The following is an 11,368-nucleotide window of genomic DNA, read 5'->3' as shown; positions in this document are numbered from 1 at the left end:
CAGGAGATAGAGGAGTCGACCATGAGCCTCTAAAGGCAGGGGTTTATATAGGGAAAGCCAGGGGATTTCGAGCAGTTACACATGATTGGCTGATTCAAATGGTGCACAGTTACTTTTGGCTCGGAGTTACATCAGCAAAGTATACGTGCAATCTAGTATCTCAGCAATGTGGGTAGGGTGACTCATCTCACTCAGCAGGGGGGTGACCCATCCTCAGGGAGTGAAGGAAGGGGAGGGGGTGACTCCAGCCGGTGAGCCCTATCTCAAATTCTCTCAAGCATGTTCGGACTTTGTTTGTGACTAACTCTTTGAAATTTAACTCTTCAGTATCACAGGCTTTCCTTTGGAGGTTTGTAGGGCGCCCTCCTGTGGTAAACAAGGGTACTGCGCATGGGCAGGCTTTGCACCTGGCATCAGTTGGCCGGTAATATGCTAATGAGGGAGCAGTACCATGCTAATGAGTTGATTCATGCTCCGCCAATCCCTGAAGGACAATTAGCATAGCCTCAGCCTGCTGTCTATATGAGGCGAGTGCTCTTGCTGCTTGGGTTCCCCTATCAGCAATGAAGGTGTCCTGCAATAAAGGCTGTTGAGAAGGATCCAACGGTGTTGCGTCTTCCTTGCTGGACGAGGTGGGCGCCACAGGGGTTAAAGTTCTTGGAGGGAGGTTACAGCCCAGGGGAATGTAATTAACATTTAGCAGTAGCAGATTCCTCCCTGTAGCTTAAGACCCCATCTACCCACAGGTTCTTGGTCCCAACCTTGATCTGGGTTTCAAACTTGTGCTCTGGGCCTTAAATCCGATCAGGAAGTTATTGGCTATTTCCAAAGACATTCATACTTACTCCCATGGAGTAGCGCCTTCTCTGTTCTCATCAGAGGCACTTCTCATTGCAGTCGATGACAAATACCACAGAGTCACAACTGGTCAAGGTGCAGAGACTAAGAGATCAAGGAACGCTTAGCCCCAAACGGGCAAGACAGTGTAGAGGGTCTTCCTTCGGGTGATCCTTGCTGAGGCCATTTCGGCTTTATTTAAAATTCAATCTCCTGGGGTTGGGGATTTAGCTCAGTGGTAGAGCGCTTGCCTAGAAAGCGCAAGGCCCTGGGTTCGGTCCTCAGCTCGGGGGTGGGGGGGTAGGGGCAGGGGGGTGGGGAGTTCAATCTCCTTAATGGAGAATCCTGTGTAAAAGTACCCGACTCTATTCTAGGAACCTGAGGTCAAGGTGCCACAAGCAACTACCTTATCTTAGCTTCTGTTAAACTGGAAAAGAAAAGAAAAAAAAAACAAAAAACAAAAAAACCTTCCACCGCCACACCCAGCTATAGATCGAGATATCAGGATGCAATTTTTTATCTATCTATCTACCTACCTATTTATTTGCCTTTAAAAGTCCCTTATTCTAAACACTCCCAGTGCTACACTTAGATCCCAAATACCTGTGTAGCCAGCTGGAATGAAGACATTCAATTGTCTATAAACTGTGACAAAATGGCCATCTCTGGGGGGCTCCGCATAACAATGTCACACTGTCTCCTCCCAAGGCTCAGGGATCACTGTGGAAGAAGGATCAAAGAGTTGTAAGAGTCAGAGAAGACAGACGACTACAGCGGTTTTTTTAAGGCACAACAGGACGCTTGAAGTTACAGCCCAGTTAAGGAGGTAGTGGCTATCGATAGCTGTTGCGAGGAGTTAGGGGAGGAAGGGGTGAATGTGATTGAAATACACTCTTCAAAATTCTCAAAACAATAATAAAAAGTGAGGCAACGTAACTGTAAGACCCAAGGTTAACCCATAAGCCCCGCCTACCCAAGAACCAGGTAACTTCCAGGAATGCTGGGAGTTGTAGTTCTTGGAAAGTAACTAAGTCACGGGAAAATACCGTAGCCATACGGGTTTGTCCACACTTGTCTAGTGGACATCAGCTGGGAATTCCAGGGAGTGGTCCTAACCAAAGTCCGTCCTGGTCAGTATTTAATTAAAGCTTGCTTCAAATTTGGCTCCGAATTGTGGAACTGGTTTTTCTCTTGTGAATCTCAGGAATAACACTAACAACGTAAAGTAGAATTTATATTCAGCATGTCTGATCAGAGGTCCCACCCTTTGCACTAGTGGACTGTTCTCCCTTGGCTGCTTGCTGTCTTCTCTAAGATCTACCTCTCCCTCTCTGTCTCTCCCCCGCCTCTCTCTCCCCATCTCCCACATTCCCACTCCACCCCCACCCTTCTTCTCCTTCCAGCTGCAGACCTTCAATTTTCTTTCACTTGTCTCATGCAAAATACCACACCACAGCTTCTGGACTATGCCCTGGATGAGGCGGATGGAAACAGGGAGGCTTTACCTTTCCCACCCAAGAAGTCTGCCAAGACACATTTTAGATCAAAGAACCATCTGGCCTGTGTGAGTCCTACTACTCTGCTCCAGCAGAACAGCAGCTGCAGCCTGTCCCGGTCCTGGTAGGGTGGGGTTTTTTTCTCACAGAATCCAGGCAGCATCCGGCAGCATCGGTGGAAACAATATGCAGAATGAATTTTTAAAGACCACCCTTAAGGTGGAATTAAATTCTCGTTAACAGAGACTCAGTAAATGTCACTAAGGAGTCTCACTAAGTAGTCATCCCCTTGGACTCCATACCAAGTGAGTAGAAAGCAAAGAGCCCCTTCTAAAACATGAAAATACAATCACTCTCAAAAGGACATCAAAAGCAGCTTTCAAGTGTCAGAAAAAGAATGACGAAAACCAAGACGTTGAATATGATCTGGGTTTTTAAAGACTTAAAGTGAAAAAGACTTTAAGTAGGTTGGGCTGGGGAAAAATAAAAGCACCTCAGACAAGCATGAAGAAGTGAGTTCAAATCCCTGCAATCTACATAAAGATCAAATGTAGTTGTGAATTCCTGACCACAGTCAGATCCTAAGGACTGAGCAGCCAGTGTAGTTTAAAAGGTGGCCTTCTGGGTCACTGAAACACACACACACACACACACACACACCACAACACACACACACACTAGCTTATTTTTAATATGCTTTTTAGCTCAATGGTCGGAAACGGCTAATGTGCCCTTATCGTCATTCCCAGCTCAACACCTCTAATTCTGGCCTCAACAGAGTTGCCCGGTTACCTTCTTCTTGCTCAGCACCCTAAATCTGCCCTCAGCCTAGTTATGCTTCTAATCTAATCTGCCTGCCTGCTACACCAGGCCCACCTCTGAAGCATGACAAACAACTCCTCCCCCTCCTCCTCCCCCTCCTCCTCCCCCTCCTCCTCCCCCTCCTCCTCCCCCTCCTCCTCCCCCTCCTCCTCCCCCTCCTCCTCCCCCTCCTCCTCCCCCTCCTCCTCCCCCTCCTCCTCCTCGAAACCGGAAGTCCCGCCTCTTCCTCCCATCCATTGGTCGATGGCCTCTTTATTGATCAACAAAGAACCAATTGGCTAACAGGACCTTCAGTGTTCATTCCTGGTCAAAGCATCAGAACCACCCCTTACAGGAATGAAATCGATTTTTGTTAAATTTATGGATATATTAGTAAGTGTGACAGACCAGTGATTCTATTGGGATTTTTTTTAGTGTAAAAAGTGTTTTTATCACTCAAAATGGTTTATTTTCTTAGAATTAGATATTTATATCTACATAGAACTACTATCCCCAAAGTGGCAAAAATTTATTCTTAACTGCTTTGATGTCCCATTTCCCCATAGCTTTGGGGGTATAAAAAGTTGGGAAAGCAGCCAGATACAAGTACATTTAAACCCTGGAATAGCGATCTATCCTCCTTGGCATCCATGAGGTCACCCTGTTTCCTTCTGGTCTTCCTGATCATTTCACCAAGGACTGATACGTAGTGGGAGCCCATAAATGCAACCAGTAGGACATTTTAACCAACTGTTAAAATAGTGAAATGTCGTGTCGGCAATATAGTCAGTTGGTAAAGGTATTCATTGTACAAGCCTGCTAAACTGATTCTGTCCCCAGAATAAATAATTAAATAAATGTTTGAATCCAGAAATATTTATTCTACAGTAGTTGATAGATTCTATCCCAAACACTATTCTACCTACTAGATTTGACCACCTCAGCTCTCTGCACTGTTACCCTCCTATACCTTCCCCACAAACTGGCAACCAGAGTTTGTAGGGCTTGTTCAGTGACAAAGCCAACATATTACATTGCTGAGGGTCTGCATGGTAACAACTGTTATATAGTACTCAATACTCATTCCTTCCAAACATCCCTAAAATAATCCATTGGGCTAGGGATGCAGTCCACTGGTAAAGCATGCACCTGGAAAGAATGCTGTGAGTTCAATCCCCAGCACCACAGAACAATCGCACTCGTTAGGAAAGGCTAAGTTAATGGTTTCCTGCAGCCTAGGGCGCGACTATGGTAGTGAGACAATAATCTCAGAGCAGGAGACAAAGTTAGGATATTTATGTAGCTTGGCTTTGGGATAGAATGTAAGCCTTCCAATGAGAGAGTAGATTGGTTAATATTGGATAAATATTATAACAATTAAGGATTGGTATACTTATCGGTAAAGAACTTTAAGACAAGGGTATTGAAGTCTTAGAGATGCAAACTAAATTTAGGAACATATCAAAAAAACCATAGTCTGTGATCAAGTTGGCTTTATTTTAGAGATCGAGGGATAGTTCTGTATATATAAATCAGTAAATGTTATAAATGGCATACATTGGAGTAAATGAATTATTCTTAATATAAATGTTAACATGAATCAAACTGGCAGCTGCAGTTCTATGCTTTATGTTTCTCCCCAATAATTACACAGAGAAACCAATATTTAATTAAAACTGCATCTCAATGGATTAGCAGCTAAATGATCTTTCTTTACCTCCTATGCTGATCTGGCAACCTCCCAGCCCCATCCCATCACACTTGCACATCATTGTTGCTCTGGCTCTGGGTTTCAGGTGTGTTTCCATGATCTCCCTTCAGACCCCTTCCGCATAGCTCCAAATCCCTCCCCACTCCTCCTCCCTAATCTGAATCTCCTGCTCTCCTCTCTTTCCTCTGCTGCCACATCCCTCCCTATTCTCTATTCTGCCCAGCCATCAGGTGGTCAGCATTTACAAGGCAGAGAATAAATGGTAAGAACTGTTTACACAAACTTGAGACAGGAGATTTTTTTTTGATATAAGTATTACAATGCCCTGTCCCATTTGAACAAGATATAAGGGCGGGAGAAATCAACATCTGAATAACACAAGGATAAACTTTACACAGTGTATAAAAAAATTATCTGGTCATATCAACAGATGCAAAAGGGGGGATTTGGCAAAATTCAACTCCTTTCGTGTTAAAAGTCCTGAAGTAACTCAGAATAAAAATATATCTTCACATCATAATAAAGTTTATTATTACAAACCTACAGCCAGCATTACATTAAATGAGGGGAAACGCAAAACATCTGTTAAAATCAGGACTAAACAAGGTGTCTACTTTCTCCACTTTCATTCAATATAGTGCTGGAAGTCTTAGGGCAGCAAGTCAGGAGAAATAATAAAAGGGATCTAAATAGGAAAGGAGAAGTCAGAGTATCTCTATTTTCAGGTGATATGATTCTACCTAAGAAATCCTACATACAGCATCCACTAGAAAACTCTTGGGATTGATAAACACTTTCAGCAAATCAGCAGGCTACAAAGTCAGCATAGGAAAACCAGTAGACTGTCTGTATACCAAAGGCAAACATAATGAGAAAGAAATCCTGGAAACAACTCCATTCCTAATAGTCTCAAGAAATAATAAAATACCTTGAGGTGACCCTGACCAATACCTCTATAAAAATGCCAAAAGAAAGAAACTGAATAAGACACTTCCTTGCAGTTTGTTGCAGTTTCCTCTCCAACCCGAATCGGCCAGTACAAAGAAAACGCAACTCAATTAATATGAAAACAATCTAGCGTCTGGATTGGGCAGATCCACCCTACACTGTCCTATTCCTAGCTCCCAAATCCCTCATCCCTTGCACCTTTTATTTGCCAGGTCTCCAGCTTCTCCTTCTCCCACGACAACTCTCCTCGCTTCTTTCCTTTCTCCTCCCCTGACTCCTCCCCTCTCCTGACTCCTCCCCTCTCGCTCCCGACTCCTCCCTCTGCCCAAATCTCGAGCTCTTACCTTTATTTTACAAATTCAGAGAGAACTCCAAGGCAAACCACAACATTTTCCCCTTTTTGTCCAGTTAAAAAACCTTTTCCCTATACATATGTGAACTAAGTATTATTACCATTCTGCAATTTATAAAACCAACAATACACTCATCACCCAGTCCATCAATTTTGTTCATTAACCATGTCATCTATACTAAAAACTATACCTGACTATATCCTGGTTCTAGATCCTATGCCACCTGAAAACCACCCTAACAGATTTATCATCTTTCTCAATACTAAACCGCTTGGGTTGTCTATGAGACTACAAGTCTCCAACCACATCAGAAATCCAAGAATGATTAATATTACCTGAAAATATGGGAAGCACAAAACATGGCTTCCAAGCTTAGCCAATTTATAGAGACTGCTGATCCCCCTATTCCTTAATATGTCGGAGCATCAGTCTTCAGCCTTCTGGCCCAGGATCATCTGACAGACCTTTGTAATGCAGATTTTGAAGGGCTGATCACCCTGCCTTGGCAGAGATTATCAGTCGACTATTCTGCATAATTTGTCCTTTTCTGGACAGTATTTTATCTGTAGATGAATTGAAGCAATCTGCTCAGTGGCTGTGTCACCACAATTTGAGCAACTCCACTGATGCTCAATTTCTTCTTCGAGTCTTAGGGGTCCTGCCAGGGGCAGACAGGTCTCTAGTCAAATGATCTAGACGAAGAAATGTCCATAAACGGGTTATTCTGTGGACTTCTGACGCCCTTGAAGATTTCCTATCTACATAGGCGTTTCTGAACTGTTAAGCATAGACTACTGTTGGCCCTCTCTAATCGAAGTATTTCCAAAACCCATCTAAACTGACTCAGAACCATGACTTTGCTATCTGGTCTTTAGCTGGTACTGGTTAATCAACTAAAAATAATGTATAATAGCAGTTATAGGACTGGGTCTAAGACTTGTATTCTTAGATGCATAGTGGAGGCACAATGCTTATGTTAAAGTAGCAATATTAATCTCAATTATAAATCAATAAGAAAGTATACCAATGAAAACCTCGCATTTGTGTAAAATGCATTCTATACCAATGAAAAGATTGCAGCTTCAACTTTGTATCAATTACAAACATTTCTATCAATGTAAGATATAGCTGTAAAATTTTGTTTAAGAGTAAGTTTGCTAATCTATCCCTGTTTGTCTATTTCTCTAACTTCTATGTATTACTAGGTAGCAATCCCTGAGTTTAAATTCTCTAGTTCCCCCTGCCCAAAGCTTCATTTGTATAGTATCCCTTAAAAGAAAACATATCCACAGTTCTTAGAATAACCAGAACCATCCACCCCAACTTAAGGAACTGGGACGATGATCTTCCTCGTTTGTTTCCAGCTGAACTGGGGCGAAGAATTCCCTTCTGGGGCCCAAGGGGAATTAGGAAGAGTTGGCTTTGTCGAAGTAGAGCTAGCCGGGATTTGCCTGCCAGTCACTCTGTGCTGAGAAACTTCATTGCTTAGCTGACCTCTTGACTAAGACAGTCTGAAGGGCTGGATAAGTAAGCTGGCCATTCTGGAAAAGTTCTGAAAGCAAGCCTTTAAATGAAGCAGCTTCAGTGTCATTGAGGGAGAATCAAACACGAAGTTGGACTGGAAGGTCCCGGAATCTCAGCATCCCAGAGTGTGGATCATTTCAGGGCTGTCTTTCTCTTCTTTCATCCCGCAGCACACAAGACTTACAAGCATCATATAGTTCTGTAAGCGCATCCACATGGTGCACAGCTTAGTTAATAAAGGTCAACAAGAAAGGTGACTGCCTTTCTCCAGGTTAGTTTGATCATATAATCAAACCGTAACATAATTTTGTAATACATGCCATTTTACAGGATGCATGTAATAACAAGTTATGAGAAATTCGTACTCAAACTGTTACTGGCTGTTTATAGACACTTTAGTCTCAGCCAGTTCATACACAGAGACCCAAACATCCTCATATATACATCACCTATTTGTTGATTGTCTTAGTCTCCCTTTTCTTCTGTGTTGCCAAGGACTTCAGGAGGTCTCCCCTTGTCATGTCTGATCTTTATCAGCCTGGAAGGAACCCACAGCTTTTCTTCTCCTGTAGAAACATAGGCATAACCCCTTCCCCAGAATAACACATTTCCCATTTTCCATTCTGACGTCAGAATATCCTTAATATAAGCAGGCTGGTTTAGTTCAGTAGTCTTTTCCACAATCCAATGTCTTTCAGCAGCTGTGTTGTTTTGTTCATCAGCATTTAAAAATTTTAGGTTAATAAAGCACTATGTAGCCTATCTCTGGGAGTTTTTGTTGCCCCTTTTTGCCTGTTAAGCATCTCCTTTAGACTTCGATTAGATCTCTCCACAATCGCTTGTCCTGTAGGATTGTGTGGTATACCTGTAACATGTTTTATATTATAATATTCAAAGAAGCGCTTAATCTTGTTAGAGATATATGCTGGACCATTGTCCGTTTTAATTTCTATGGGTATTCCCATTATAGCCATAACTTCTAACAAATGTGTAATTACAGAATCGACCTTTTCTGACGGTAGTTGCCCATTGAAATCCTGAATATGTATCTATAGTATGGTGTATGTATTTCAATTTACCAAACTCTGTAAAATGGAGAACATCCATTTGCCAAATTTCATTTCTTTGGGTGCCCTTAGGGTTAGTTCCTCTGTAGGCAATGGAGTTTGATTATATAACGAGCAAGCAGGACATTGCCTCACAATCTCCTTGGCTTGTTGCCAAGTGATAGAGAATTCTTTCTTTAAGCCTTTGCTGTTAACATGGTGTTTTTTTTTTTATGGAATTCTGAAGCCTCTAGTACACTTCCTATCAGTAGCTGGTCAATTTCATTATTACCTGCGCCAGAAGGCCTGGCAGACCTGTATGGGATCTTATGTGTGTTATATATAGTGGGTAACTCCTATTTCTGATCTTTTGTTGTAGCTGAATAAATAGTGATGTCAATTCAGAATAATCCTGAATAAGTTCAGCAGTCTCTATGTGTAAAACAACCCTTTCTGCATATTGAGAGTCAGTTACTATATTAAGAGGCTCTTGAAAATCTGACAACACCATGAGTATTGCATACAATTCAGATTTTTGAACTGACTTATAGGGACTCTCAGTCACGTTGCTTACATTTTCTGATTTATATCCTGCCTTTCCTGACTTACTGGCATCAGTGTAAAATGTAGGGGCTCCAGATATTGGAGTTCCCTTTATTATACGAGGGAGGATCCAGTTAGTTTGTTTTATGAACTGAAGTCGCTTGCTTTTAGGGTGTCTGTTGTTAATCTCTCCTAAGAAGTTACTGCATGCTCTTTGCCAATGTTCATTTTGTACCCACAAAGAGGCAATTTCTGCATTAGTAAAAGGTACCACAATTTCAGCCGGATCCATTCCAACTAATTGTCGAAGTCTCAATTTTCCTTTAAGTATCAATTCAGAGACCTTCTCAATGTAGGTTTTCAGTTTCTTACTCTGTTTATGTGTTAAAAATATCCATTCTAAGATATAATCTTCCCTCTGCATGAGAATTCCTGTAGGGGGATGAGTAGAGGGTAGGATGACTAATATGCAGGCCATCTTTGGATCAATACGATCTAGATCTGTGTCCTGCAATTTCCTTTCTACCAAAGCTAGCTCTTTCTCAGCCTCAGCTGATAGTTTCCTTGGGCTATTTAAATCTTTATCGCCTTGTAACGTTTGAAATAAATTGCTCAACTCTTGAGTGGTCAAGCCAATCACAGGCCTCAACCAGTTAATATCTCCCAGTAGTTTCTGAAAATCATTAAGTGTCCTTAATTGATTTCTTTTTTTTTTTTTTTTTTGGTTCTTTTTTTTTCGGAGCTGGGGACTGAACCCAGGGCCTTGCGCTTCCTAGGTAAGCACTCTACCACTGAGCTAAATCCCCAGCCCCTAATTGATTTCTTTTGATTTGCACCTTTTATGGCCTAATCCTTTATAGACTTATTTTATACCCTAGATAATTAATAGAATCCCCTCTTTGTATTTTCTCAGGGGCGATTCGTAATCCCCAGCAAGGTAAGGTTTTTTTTACTTCATCAAACATTCTTTCCAGGATATTTATATCTGAATCAGACAATAAAATGTCATCCATGTAATGATAAATAATAGATTGGGGAAATTTTTTGCGAATCATCTCCAATGGCTGCTGTACAAAATATTGACACAAGGTAGGGCTATTCAACATTCCTTGTGATAGGACTTTCCATTGATATCTTTTTATGGGGCAACCTCTATTGAGGGTAGGCACTGAAAGGGCAAACCTTTCCTTATCGCCTTCATGTAGAGGAATAGTGAAAAAACAATCTTTTAAGTCAATCACTATAATAGGCCACTCCTTAGGCAACAAAGAAGGCAGTGGGATCCCAGGCTGCAGGGAACCCATTGGCTGAATAATCTTATTAATTGCTCTGAGATCTGTCAACACCCTCCATTTGCCAGACCTTTTTTTAATGACAAATACTGGAGAATTCCAAGGGCTGGTGGACTCCTCTATATGCTGAGCCTCCAGCTGTTCCTGGACTAGCTGTTCTAATGCCTGTAGTTTTTCTTTTGTCATAGACCACTGATCAATCCAGATGGGTTGGTCAGTCAGCCACCTTAGCGGCAAGGCTGTTGTTGTCTTAACAGCAGTGGCTCCTTGGGGTAGCACTAAATTGTCAGCCTCTGCTGTAAGTTGCTTATGGACAGTTTGGACAGTCTCTAACTGTCCTTGATAACATTCCCTGACTGATTTAAAGTTTGTATTAGGAGCCTGATGAATTTCAGGGCCAGACCCTGAAACTGAGAGGATATTAATTTGTGTTTTCCACTGTTGTAGTAGATCTCTTCCCCATAAGTTAATGGCTATATCAGCCACGTATGGCCTTAATTTTCCTACCTGACCTTCTGGTCCTATACATTTAAGCCACCTGGTGCTTTGTTTTATTTGGGATAAAGTGCCAACACCTTGAAACTGCATATCTACTCCTTGAAGTGGCCAACTAGTGGGCCAAGATTTTGGAGAGATGATGGTGACATCTGCTCCAGTGTCAACCATTCCTTCAATTTCAATATTGTTTACCAGTATTTTTAGTTTTGGCCTTTGGTCCTCTATAGACGTTTGCCAAAATATTCGTTTTTCGCTCCCTTTGAGGCTTTTGGAATTGTCCATAGGACTTCCCTCAGCCTCCTCTGGTCCCAGAACATCT

General features: G+C 42.0%; 1 long non-coding RNA gene across 1 annotated transcript in view; it reads left to right on the top strand.

Annotated features, from left to right (window-relative positions):
- The first annotated feature begins 475 nt into the window (after positions 1-475).
- LOC102547310 (uncharacterized) overlaps positions 476-11,368 on the top strand; it is a 40,995-nt gene continuing 30,102 nt past the window's right edge. The window contains exons 1-2 of the long non-coding RNA XR_015638704.1: positions 476-632; positions 1,546-1,663. This is a non-coding gene — a long non-coding RNA (uncharacterized LOC102547310). The remainder of the gene's footprint in view (positions 633-1,545; positions 1,664-11,368) is intronic.

This window comes from Rattus norvegicus, chromosome 15 (genome assembly GCF_021556685.1).
Source record: "Rattus norvegicus strain SHRSP/BbbUtx chromosome 15, alternate assembly SHRSP_T2T, whole genome shotgun sequence".
Lineage (NCBI taxonomy): Eukaryota > Metazoa > Chordata > Mammalia > Rodentia > Muridae > Rattus > Rattus norvegicus.
Note: the sequence above shows the minus strand (reverse complement) of the source record. Positions and strands in the feature narration are given on the sequence as shown.